This window comes from Phyllobates terribilis, unplaced genomic scaffold, assembly GCF_046119375.1.
Source record: "Phyllobates terribilis strain yellow unplaced genomic scaffold, ASM4611937v1 Scaffold_40__1_contigs__length_11209783, whole genome shotgun sequence".
Taxonomy (NCBI): domain Eukaryota; kingdom Metazoa; phylum Chordata; class Amphibia; order Anura; family Dendrobatidae; genus Phyllobates; species Phyllobates terribilis.
Genome location: NW_027362800.1, coordinates 1,855,220 through 1,867,316, shown reverse-complemented (window position 1 = coordinate 1,867,316; position 12,097 = coordinate 1,855,220). Strand labels below are relative to the sequence as shown.

The window sequence follows — 12,097 nt, the reverse complement described above, 5'->3', positions numbered from 1 at the left end:
TGCAGACTATAAAAGAGAAACCAACCCAAAAAGTTTGGTTGATTAGTCTGTGGCATTCTTTTAAACTGTTGCTTATGGCGGTCTCTGTGAGCTTCTCAGTGACATTCAGCCATCCAGGTATCCCGCCTGCAGTAGACGGAATGTGGCAATGGAACGCTGGCTGCGCGTGTCATAATAGGCTCTGAGCCTTTATATACCTGCGCACAGCAGCAGCCACCTTCAGTCTGCTGCTGGACAGCCAGCAGCAGCAGCAGCAGGAGAGGTAATTAATCAGCAACCCTCCTGCTAAGGGTAGACAGCTGCTCGTTCCACCCCCCCCCGCCTTAATTGGTTCTCCTCCCTTCCAACGGTGTTGTGGCGGGTGGGAACAGCCGGGGGTTGAGGGTACTGTGCTAAAAGAGGTGGAGTTATGCAGATCTAAAACGCGTGGATTGCAGCAGCAGCAAGCCGAAAAGTGCAGGCATGTGAGGGATCTAGAGGTTGACAGCATGTCTTCTTAACGGGAGTCCAGGTGGCCATCTCCACAAATGGACTTTTCAGAATCCTTGGGTGGCACCGTAGTCGGAAACCAATTCTGGTTATCGCTTCTCGGCCTTTTGGCTAAGATCAAGTGTAGTATCTGTTCTTATCAGTTTAATATCTGATACGTCCCCTATCTGGGGACCATATATTAAATGGATTTTTAGAACAGGGAGATGGAAAAAGAGCTTGCTCTGTCCACTCCACGCATTGACCTGGTATTGCAGTATCTCCAGGACCGGTGCACCCCTTCTTTAATGCAGTTTCTAAAATCAGAAAGAATTGAATTCAATGCTTTTTGTTCATTTTGCTTGTTTGTCGGATTTTGGGATGGACTCTTTGGCTTTGCTTTTCTTCTCCTCATTGGATTTTTCATGTTAAAAGTTGCAGAAGCCAGATGACAAGCTCATTTTGGTTCAACTTCAGCAACTGTGCATTGCATTGCCATGTAATGTAATGTAATGCAATGCTATCTATCTAGCTCTCCCTCTATACTTCCTTTTGGATAAACAGACATATTAGGCAAGCATTTTGGAGCTTTCACCTAAATAACTACAGGTGGTGAGATAAGCTGCACAATATAATTGACCTTTCAGTATATTGTTGCACACACACCATCTATTTAGCAAATGCCCTTGTTATCAACAGCAGCCTTTTAAACTCACCTGAGCTAACAGGTATGTGAGCTGGTTACTCTGCTGCGCTTAAAATTTCTTTTTTGGTTTGCTACAATGCCTTTTCTGAAACGTTGTCTCCCTCTGCTGGAACACTGACTTCTTTCATTTAATGCCTGCAGACTATAAAAGAGAAACCAACCCAAAAAGTTTGGTTGATTAGTCTGTGGCATTCTTTTAAACTGTTGCTTATGGCGGTCTCTGTGAGCTTCTCAGTGACATTCAGCCATCCAGGTATCCCGCCTGCAGTAGACGGAATGTGGCAATGGAACGCTGGCTGCGCGTGTCATAATAGGCTCTGAGCCTTTATATACCTGCGCACAGCAGCAGCCACCTTCAGTCTGCTGCTGGACAGCCAGCAGCAGCAGCAGCAGGAGAGGTAATTAATCAGCAACCCTCCTGCTAAGGGTAGACAGCTGCTCGTTCCACCCCCCCCCCGCCTTAATTGGTTCTCCTCCCTTCCAACGGTGTTGAGGCGGGTGGGAACAGCCGGGGGTTGAGGGTACTGTGCTAAAAGAGGTGGAGTTATGCAGATCTAAAACGCGTGGATTGCAGCAGCAGCAAGCCGAAAAGTGCAGGCATGTGAGGGATCTAGAGGTTGACAGCATGTCTTCTTAACGGGAGTCCAGGTGGCCATCTCCACAAATGGACTTTTCAGAATCCTTGGGTGGCACCGTAGTCGGAAACCAATTCTGGTTATCACTTCTCGGCCTTTTGGCTAAGATCAAGTGTAGTATCTGTTCTTATCAGTTTAATATCTGATACGTCCCCTATCTGGGGACCATATATTAAATGGATTTTTAGAACAGGGAGATGGAAAAAGAGCTTGCTCTGTCCACTCCACGCATTGACCTGGTATTGCAGTATCTCCAGGACCGGTGCACCCCTTCTTTAATGCAGTTTCTAAAATCAGAAAGAATTGAATTCAATGCTTTTTGTTCATTTTGCTTGTTTGTCGGATTTTGGGATGGACTCTTTGGCTTTGCTTTTCTTCTCCTCATTGGATTTTTCATGTTAAAAGTTGCAGAAGCCAGATGACAAGCTCATTTTGGTTCAACTTCAGCAACTGTGCATTGCATTGCCATGTAATGTAATGTAATGCAATGCTATCTATCTAGCTCTCCCTCTATACTTCCTTTTGGATAAACAGACATATTAGGCAAGCATTTTGGAGCTTTCACCTAAATAACTACAGGTGGTGAGATAAGCTGCACAATATAATTGACCTTTCAGTATATTGTTGCACACACACCATCTATTTAGCAAATGCCCTTGTTATCAACAGCAGCCTTTTAAACTCACCTGAGCTAACAGGTATGTGAGCTGGTTACTCTGCTGCGCTTAAAATTTCTTTTTTGGTTTGCTACAATGCCTTTTCTGAAACGTTGTCTCCCTCTGCTGGAACACTGACTTCTTTCATTTAATGCCTGCAGACTATAAAAGAGAAACCAACCCAAAAAGTTTGGTTGATTAGTCTGTGGCATTCTTTTAAACTGTTGCTTATGGCGGTCTCTGTGAGCTTCTCAGTGACATTCAGCCATCCAGGTATCCCGCCTGCAGTAGACGGAATGTGGCAGTGGAACGCTGGCTGCGCGTGTCATAATAGGCTCTGAGCCTTTATATACCTGCTGTGATGAACCTGTAGCCGCCATCTTGGTAATGATAAATCATATCCAGGGATGGCCACACTTCAGCAGCCCCCACCCTTGGGACCTTCTGTTAAAACGTCAACTAGATAGTTTCCCCCCATCCAGGCTCCTGTAAGATAAGAAGCCTACTTAACACTTGAATGCTAGGAGCTTCAAAGACTTCGAGAGGAAACACAGCCAGCAGGGGGGGGTGCTTCGTCTATCTGTACCTGACCATTTGTCCCATAGGACTAGTTTCTTTGTCTGTCACAAGCATGGAGGCATAAGATATAGAAACATGAAAAGTACACGCATGTTGCATGGGATGGGCCAATAAAAAAATATCACGGCGTCCCGGAGCCATTGCGCACACAAGCCTCCGCGGTAGACGTTTGTACGTGCTCTGGAAGCCAAGATATAGCGCTGAGCCATTCCTGAGGACCGTATGGTATCATAATTGATATCAAAAGGTCGGTTACGGCGGCCCGAATCCATGGGAACCCCTGGGGGTATCATGAGACCATCCCAGAAGAAGTTATTGGGTTCCATAGAATTTGGGCTTCTGATCGAAGTTAGACCTGAGGGTGGAGACTGAGCCAGCTGACCTCACCAGCAGTGGGCGGGACGGGGCAGGTAGGATAGCAGGACAGACAAGAGACAAGTCAGTCTTGACCCAAGAGTGGTGTGCTGAACATCTGAGCACCAGCTGAGGCCACCAAGGGGAGGAGCAGTTTGACCATGCGGTGGTAGGCCTCAGCCTGTAACAAAGAACCGTGCCTGCGATCGCAGAATCCTCTCCCTGCGTCACAAGAAAATCAAGAAACCGGTAACTGATATGCTGTGGTGATTCTGTGTGTTGTATTCCATTGTTGTATAGTTTAGCCTGACCTTATACCTGTGTATATTTAGTTGTATATCGTGTATCTAGTGTATTATTATAATCAATTACCTCAAGTAATTGTGGGCCTGCCTTTTATTCTGCATAACGAACGCACGTCCGTGTGAGCTCGGCTCAAGCCAAAAACGCTACCCAGGGTTGGTTCCTGACCCGATATAGGCCCATTCACGGACTGGGCGTATATCTAAAATAGGGACTGGTGGCAGCATACCAACTGGGGATTGGGGAAGGCTGGTAGTGACGGTCGGAGGTTCAGATATATATATTCCTGGCGCGGCCAAGGAAGATATATATACCGCCCTCACTACAGAGGGCCCCGATACCCAGTAGGTTACAGGACAGTCTCCCTGGCGACCGCTTATCCTAGGTGCAGTTCCTTGACTGACCTGAGGCTAAGAGGGCGCTAGCGAGTTGTGCTGTGTAGTGACGTTACGGTTTAGTGACGTTGAAGGGATAACACACTACCGTGTTCCCTGCGCTGGTTGCAGCTACCTGGCACTACTTTCTCTAGGTGCAGTACCTTGACTGACCTGAGAGGTAAGGGGGCGCCAGAGAGCTGCACCCACCGGCCGGCTTTCATCACATTGGTGGCAGAGCGGTGGGATTGCAGAATAATAGTGTTGTGGGACCCCTACTCCCAGGCACTAAAGACTGCCAGTGGTAACTTCCACTGCTGGAGTCTTAAGGTCAGCCCAACATTAGACGGTCAGGCTAAAAGTATAACAAGGTGTGTGCAAACTCAGGGTTGCAGCGGTGTCGGTTACCAAGATGGCAGACGGCACCAGGAGCAAGACCCTGCAGGAGGCTAATGCTACGGTCCGTGTGGCAGGAGGGGAGGACATTGTTACTCATGGCGAGGAGGAGTCCAGCCCGGGCACCTCAGGGAGCCAGTCCCCAGTATACGGTCCCGCAGTGGGCTGCCCACCACCTACCCAGCCCAGCCTGTCCAGATCACAAGCCCTTTTACAAGCGGCTATGGCAAGTCTCCAGTCTCATGGCGATGCCGTCTACAAAACCCTCCTGGCAGCATCAGAGAAGGCAGCGGAGGAGGAGCGCGAAGCTGCGGAGCGCCGGGAGGCTGCGGAGCGTGCAGAGCGGGCTGCAGAGCGCCGGGAGGCTGCGGAGCGTGAAGCTGCGGAGCGTGCAGAGCGAGCTGCGGAGCGCCAGCACCAACTGGACCTGGCCCAGCGGGGGCTTCCGCTAGAGCAACCAACCCATCAGGAGACCAAGTCGTCCAAAGTCCGAGCTGAGGACTTCCCTCTACTGGAGAAGGATGGGGACCTGGACTCCTTTCTGGTGGCATTTGAACGGACCTGTCTTCAGCACCATCTGGCCCGGGATCAGTGGGCCAGATACCTGACCCCCCGTTTGAGGGGTAAGTCCCTGGATGCCTTGGGGGACTTACCTGCCGGGGAGGTACAGAACTACGACTGCATCAAGCGGGCCCTGATCCGGCAGTACAACCTCACTCCCGAGTCGTACCGCCAGAAGTTCCGGAGCCTGCTGCGTGGCCCCAAGGACACCTGGACCGATCATATGCGGGCGCTGTTGAGAGCCGCAGAGCACTGGACCTCGGGTCTAGCGCTTACTACCCGCCAGGAGGTCCAGGAACTGTTCGTCACGGAGCAGTTCTTGTGGAACTGCCCAGAGGACCTCCGACAGTTCCTCCGTGACCGAAAACCAACAGGGGCTTCTGCTACAGCCGCCCTGGCAGACGAGTATGCCAATAACAGGGCGCCTGAGCTGAAGAAGTCTGCCAGCAGCACCTGGAGAGGGGGTAAGCCCAGTCATGCCCCTGTTTCCCCGGCCCCTAGAACACAAGGGGTGTATCCCCCTGTTGCCCTCTCCAGGCAAGGACCAGACGTAAGACGTTGTCATCTATGCAACAAACCAGGACACTTTAGGGCTGAGTGTCCCCAGCGCCAAAAGACCCCATCCCAGTCCCAGAGAGCGCCCAATGTTTTGTGTGTGGGAGGGGGTGGTGGTAGGTCCCTGGACAACATCCAACCCGTCACCATAGGCCGTTCTGCGGTCATGGGACTGCGGGACACGGGCGCTGAACGAACACTGGTACGGCCTGAGGTGGTGTCCCCCCAGGACTTGGTACCAGGAAAGACTCTTTCCGTCTCCGGGGTTGGAGGCGTGGAGCCGGCACTTCCCGTTGCCATGGTGTATTTGGACTGGGGTGCCGGAAGGGGGATGCGGGAGGTGGGAGTAACGCCAAATATTCCCGCAAATGTTTTATTAGGGACCGACTTGGGGCGTCTAGTATCGCAGTATGTACCCTCTGAACCCCCAAGTTCGGCCCCCCAAGAGTGTATTGATTTGTCTGCTGCTAATGCCAACCATGTTGTATGTAGTGTGTGTCCTGCTGAGGAGGAGGGAGTGAAACCTGAGGGTAACACCTGCACAGACACAACACAAACAGGGTTAGTGAAAGCAGGTGGGGAGTGTGGGGATGCCCGCAGAGGTGCTCAGCCGGCGTGCCGTGACCTCTTGTCCTCCGGTGAGGGAGGGGGCGGGCAGGATTCTGTAGAGGGAAGCTCAGGGATGGAGAGGGGGGCAGCTACCGGCAGTGTAGGGCTCCCAGGGGTATCCAGGCTGCTGAGTATAGGCCCACTGCAGGGGGAGGAACAGGCCATGGGAGGTGGGGGTGTCCCAAGAGAGGAGCCGCCAGGTAAGACCCCAGGGCAGGAGTTCCCCACATCCGAGATGTCCAAAGGCCTAGGAAGCCTGCCTGATCGGGCGGCTTGGTCAGAAACAGAGGGGAAGCAGGCACTACCCACGGTCACAGCGGTCATAGCCGCTGTCACCAGGAGTGGGAGCGCCGGAGCCCAAGGAGCCTTGCAGAGGTCCGACGGCTTCCCCACTTCTGACCAAGTGTCTGCCGGGTCAGACAGCGGCCAGGTGACATGCCCGGAGGGGCTGACGGAGGATGTGGCAGTTTCGTCGATTCTGGCCACATCAAGTCAGGAATTTCAGGCTGCGTTGGAAGCAGACGACAGCCTGAAAGCTCTCAAGGAACAGGCGGCACAGCCTCCCATGGAGTCAGACTGCGAGCGTGTGGTCTGGGACCAGGGACGGCTGTACCGGGTAACGGTCCAGCAGGGTTCACCGGAGGCGTGGCCCAGGGACCGACAGTTAGTGGTACCCTATCCGTTCAGGGCGGAATTGTTGCGGATCGCACACGAGATTCCGATGGCCGGACACCTAGGGATCGCTAAAACCAAGGCCAGGATAGCTCAGCATTTCTACTGGCCTGGGATGGGAGCCGCGGTGGGTGCCTACTGCCGTTCGTGTGACACCTGTCAGAGGGTGGGGAAGGCGGGGCCGCGCCCCAAAGCCCCACTGGTAACTCTGCCAATCATCGAAGAGCCTTTCTCGAGGGTCGCTGTGGATCTTATTGGACCTCTGTCCACTCCCAGCCACTCCGGGAAATGCTTCATACTCACGGTAGTGGACTATGCCACCCGGTACCCGGAAGCGGTAGCTTTGTCGTCCATTCGGGCCGACAAGGTGGCTACCGCCTTACTGGAGATCTTCTCCAGAGTGGGTTTCCCCCAAGAAATGCTCACCGACCGAGGGACCCAGTTCATGTCGCGGCTGATGGAGTCCCTCTGTAAGCAAATGCAGGTGCAACATCTGGTGGCCAGCCCGTATCACCCACAGACTAATGGCCTGTGTGAGCGGTTCAATGGCACCTTAAAGCAGATGCTTAAGATGTTGGTCGACTCCCACGGGAGAGACTGGGAGCGTTACCTCCCACACCTCCTATTTGCTTACCGGGAGGTTCCGCAGGCCTCAACGGGGTTCTCCCCCTTTGAGCTCCTGTACGGGCGACGGGTACGGGGCCCCCTGGCTCTGGTGAAGGAAGCATGGGAAGGGGATTTGGCCACCCCCGAGGTGTCGGTCATCGAGTATGTCGTGCGCCACCGGGACAGGATGATGGCCTTGGCAAAGCTGGTGCAGGACAATATGGCCCAGGCCCAGGCCGACCAGAAGCGGTGGTACGACCAGAATGCTTGTGAGAGGACCTACCAGGTGGGTCAAAAGGTGTGGGTACTGGTCCCCGTACCACAGAACAAGCTTCAGGCAGCCTGGGAAGGTCCCTACTTCGTGCACCAGAAACTCAATGCCGTCACCTATCTGGTCACCCTGGATCACGCCCGTGGAAGGAGGAAGGCCTTCCACGTGAACATGATGAAGGCTCATCATGAGCGGGAAGCGACTGCCCACCCAGTGTGCAACCTTCCCGAGGAAGGAGAGGTAGAAACCCTCCTGGATCTGCTCACCCAAGCCAAGGCGGGTGGGTCCATCGAGGATGTGGGGGTTGGCCACCAGCTCACGGAGGACCAACGGTCCCAGCTGGGGACCACCCTGCACCCCTTCCGGGGGCTGTTCAGCAGCCTGCCCGGAAGGACTGAGATGGCTGTCCACGACGTGGACACTGGCGATCACCCGCCGATCCGGCGTTCAGCATATCGGGTCTCTTTCGAGGTGCAGGGAAACATGCGCCAAGAGATAGACGAGATGCTGAAGCTGGGGGTGATCCAGGCATCCAGCAGCGCGTGGGCCTCGCCTGTAGTCCTCGTACCAAAGAAGGACCGAACTACACGGTTCTGCGTGGACTACCGGGGGCTCAACGCTGTAACGGCCACCGATGCGTTCCCCATACCACGCATCGATGACCTGCTCGATCGGATGGCCGGGGCTAAGTACCTGACCATCATGGATCTGAGCCGGGGGTACTGGCAGATTCCTCTGACCCCCGCGGCAAGGGAACGCTCTGCCTTTATCACCCCTTTTGGACTGTACGAGTCCACAGTGATGCCATTCGGCATGAAGAATGCCCCTGCCACTTTTCAGCGGATGGTCAATACGCTGCTTGAGGGACTTGAAGGGTACGCGGCTGCGTACTTGGACGATATTGTAGTCTTCAGTCCCACTTGGGAGGATCACCTAGAGCACCTGCGGCAGGTGCTCGGTCGGATCCACCGGGCAGGCTTGACCATCAAGCCGGAAAAGTGCCAGCTGGGCATGAGTGAGGTCCTCTACCTGGGTCACCGGGTAGGCGGGGGGGTTCTGAAGCCAGAACCGGGGAAAGTGGATGCCATCGCATCCTGGCCCACTCCTAGGACCAAAAAGCAGGTGATGTCCTTCTTGGGGACCGCCGGGTACTATAGGAGGTTCGTCCCACACTATAGCACCCTGGCCAAGCCCCTGACGGACCTCACCAAGAAGAAGCTGCCCGTCGCAGTCGACTGGACAGTCGCCTGCGAGACAGCTTTCGGGGCACTCAAGGCCGCCCTAAGTAGCTCCCCTGTACTGCAAGCTGCCGACTTCGACCGGCCGTTTGTGGTACAGACCGACGCCAGTGACTTTGGCCTCGGTGCTGTGCTAAGTCAGGTCAACACGACAGGCCAGGAACATCCTGTCTTGTACCTGAGCAGGAAGCTACTGCCCCGGGAGGTGGCTTACTCCACGGTGGAAAAAGAATGCCTGGCAATTGTATGGGCCCTGCAGCGTCTGCAGCCCTACTTGTACGGGAGCCATTTCACCGTGGAGACGGACCACAACCCCCTCAGCTGGTTACACACGGTCTCTGGGTCGAATGGCAGGTTGCTACGCTGGAGCCTCGCTCTCCAGCAGTACCACTTCTCCATTCGCCACAGAAGAGGCCGTGACCACGGTAACGCTGACGGGTTATCCCGGCAAGGGGAGGGTGCAGAAGGACGCACGGGGGAACACAGGAATGTGCTACCCCCTCGCGCCCTCGTATAGGGGGAGGTGTGATGAACCTGTAGCCGCCATCTTGGTAATGATAAATCATATCCAGGGATGGCCACACTTCAGCAGCCCCCACCCTTGGGACCTTCTGTTAAAACGTCAACTAGATAGTTTCCCCCCATCCAGGCTCCTGTAAGATAAGAAGCCTACTTAACACTTGAATGCTAGGAGCTTCAAAGACTTCGAGAGGAAACACAGCCAGCAGGGGGGGGTGCTTCGTCTATCTGTACCTGACCATTTGTCCCATAGGACTAGTTTCTTTGTCTGTCACAAGCATGGAGGCATAAGATATAGAAACATGAAAAGTACACGCATGTTGCATGGGATGGGCCAATAAAAAAATATCACGGCGTCCCGGAGCCATTGCGCACACAAGCCTCCGCGGTAGACGTTTGTACGTGCTCTGGAAGCCAAGATATAGCGCTGAGCCATTCCTGAGGACCGTATGGTATCATAATTGATATCAAAAGGTCGGTTACGGCGGCCCGAATCCATGGGAACCCCTGGGGGTATCATGAGACCATCCCAGAAGAAGTTATTGGGTTCCATAGAATTTGGGCTTCTGATCGAAGTTAGACCTGAGGGTGGAGACTGAGCCAGCTGACCTCACCAGCAGTGGGCGGGACGGGGCAGGTAAGATAGCAGGACAGACAAGAGACAAGTCAGTCTTGACCCAAGAGTGGTGTGCTGAACATCTGAGCACCAGCTGAGGCCACCAAGGGGAGGAGCAGTTTGACCATGCGGTGGTAGGCCTCAGCCTGTAACAAAGAACCGTGCCTGCGATCGCAGAATCCTCTCCCTGCGTCACAAGAAAATCAAGAAACCGGTAACTGATATGCTGTGGTGATTCTGTGTGTTGTATTCCATTGTTGTATAGTTTAGCCTGACCTTATACCTGTGTATATTTAGTTGTATATCGTGTATCTAGTGTATTATTATAATCAATTACCTCAAGTAATTGTGGGCCTGCCTTTTATTCTGCATAACGAACGCACGTCCGTGTGAGCTCGGCTCAAGCCAAAAACGCTACCCAGGGTTGGTTCCTGACCCGATATAGGCCCATTCACGGACTGGGCGTATATCTAAAATAGGGACTGGTGGCAGCATACCAACTGGGGATTGGGGAAGGCTGGTAGTGACGGTCGGAGGTTCAGATATATATATTCCTGGCGCGGCCAAGGAAGATATATATACCGCCCTCACTACAGAGGGCCCCGATACCCAGTAGGTTACAGGACAGTCTCCCTGGCGACCGCTTATCCTAGGTGCAGTTCCTTGACTGACCTGAGGCTAAGAGGGCGCTAGCGAGTTGTGCTGTGTAGTGACGTTACGGTTTAGTGACGTTGAAGGGATAACACACTACCGTGTTCCCTGCGCTGGTTGCAGCTACCTGGCACTACTTTCTCTAGGTGCAGTACCTTGACTGACCTGAGAGGTAAGGGGGCGCCAGAGAGCTGCACCCACCGGCCGGCTTTCATCACACCTGCGCACAGCAGCAGCCACCTTCAGTCTGCTGCTGGACAGCCAGCAGCAGCAGCAGCAGGAGAGGTAATTAATCAGCAACCCTCCTGCTAAGGGTAGACAGCTGCTCGTTCCACCCCCCCCCGCCTTAATTGGTTCTCCTCCCTTCCAACGGTGTTGAGGCGGGTGGGAACAGCCGGGGGTTGAGGGTACTGTGCTAAAAGAGGTGGAGTTATGCAGATCTAAAACGCGTGGATTGCAGCAGCAGCAAGCCGAAAAGTGCAGGCATGTGAGGGATCTAGAGGTTGACAGCATGTCTTCTTAACGGGAGTCCAGGTGGCCATCTCCACAAATGGACTTTTCAGAATCCTTGGGTGGCACCGTAGTCGGAAACCAATTCTGGTTATCGCTTCTCGGCCTTTTGGCTAAGATCAAGTGTAGTATCTGTTCTTATCAGTTTAATATCTGATACGTCCCCTATCTGGGGACCATATATTAAATGGATTTTTAGAACAGGGAGATGGAAAAAGAGCTTGCTCTGTCCACTCCACGCATTGACCTGGTATTGCAGTATCTCCAGGACCGGTGCACCCCTTCTTTAATGCAGTTTCTAAAATCAGAAAGAATTGAATTCAATGCTTTTTGTTCATTTTGCTTGTTTGTCGGATTTTGGGATGGACTCTTTGGCTTTGCTTTTCTTCTCCTCATTGGATTTTTCATGTTAAAAGTTGCAGAAGCCAGATGACAAGCTCATTTTGGTTCAACTTCAGCAACTGTGCATTGCATTGCCATGTAATGTAATGTAATGCAATGCTATCTATCTAGCTCTCCCTCTATACTTCCTTTTGGATAAACAGACATATTAGGCAAGCATTTTGGAGCTTTCACCTAAATAACTACAGGTGGTGAGATAAGCTGCACAATATAATTGACCTTTCAGTATATTGTTGCACACACACCATCTATTTAGCAAATGCCCTTGTTATCAACAGCAGCCTTTTAAACTCACCTGAGCTAACAGGTATGTGAGCTGGTTACTCTGCTGCGCTTAAAATTTCTTTTTTGGTTTGCTACAATGCCTTTTCTGAAACGTTGTCTCCCTCTGCTGGAACACTGACTTCTTTCATTTA

At 53.0% G+C, this 12,097-nt stretch overlaps 3 non-coding genes across 3 annotated transcripts; all 3 read left to right on the top strand.

Moving 5' to 3' along the window:
• The first annotated feature begins 580 nt into the window (after window positions 1-580).
• LOC141189358 (U2 spliceosomal RNA) lies at window positions 581-771 on the top strand. The gene has a single exon (XR_012263421.1). It is a non-coding gene; the product is annotated as a U2 spliceosomal RNA (small nuclear RNA).
• Window positions 772-1,891: 1,120 nt separating this feature from the next.
• Window positions 1,892-2,082, top strand: LOC141191344 (U2 spliceosomal RNA). The gene has a single exon (XR_012265341.1). It is a non-coding gene; the product is annotated as a U2 spliceosomal RNA (small nuclear RNA).
• A 9,290-nt stretch (window positions 2,083-11,372) lies between these two features.
• On the top strand, window positions 11,373-11,563 carry LOC141189347 (U2 spliceosomal RNA). Its single transcript, XR_012263410.1, has one exon. It is a non-coding gene; the product is annotated as a U2 spliceosomal RNA (small nuclear RNA).
• Window positions 11,564-12,097: the final 534 nt, after the last annotated feature.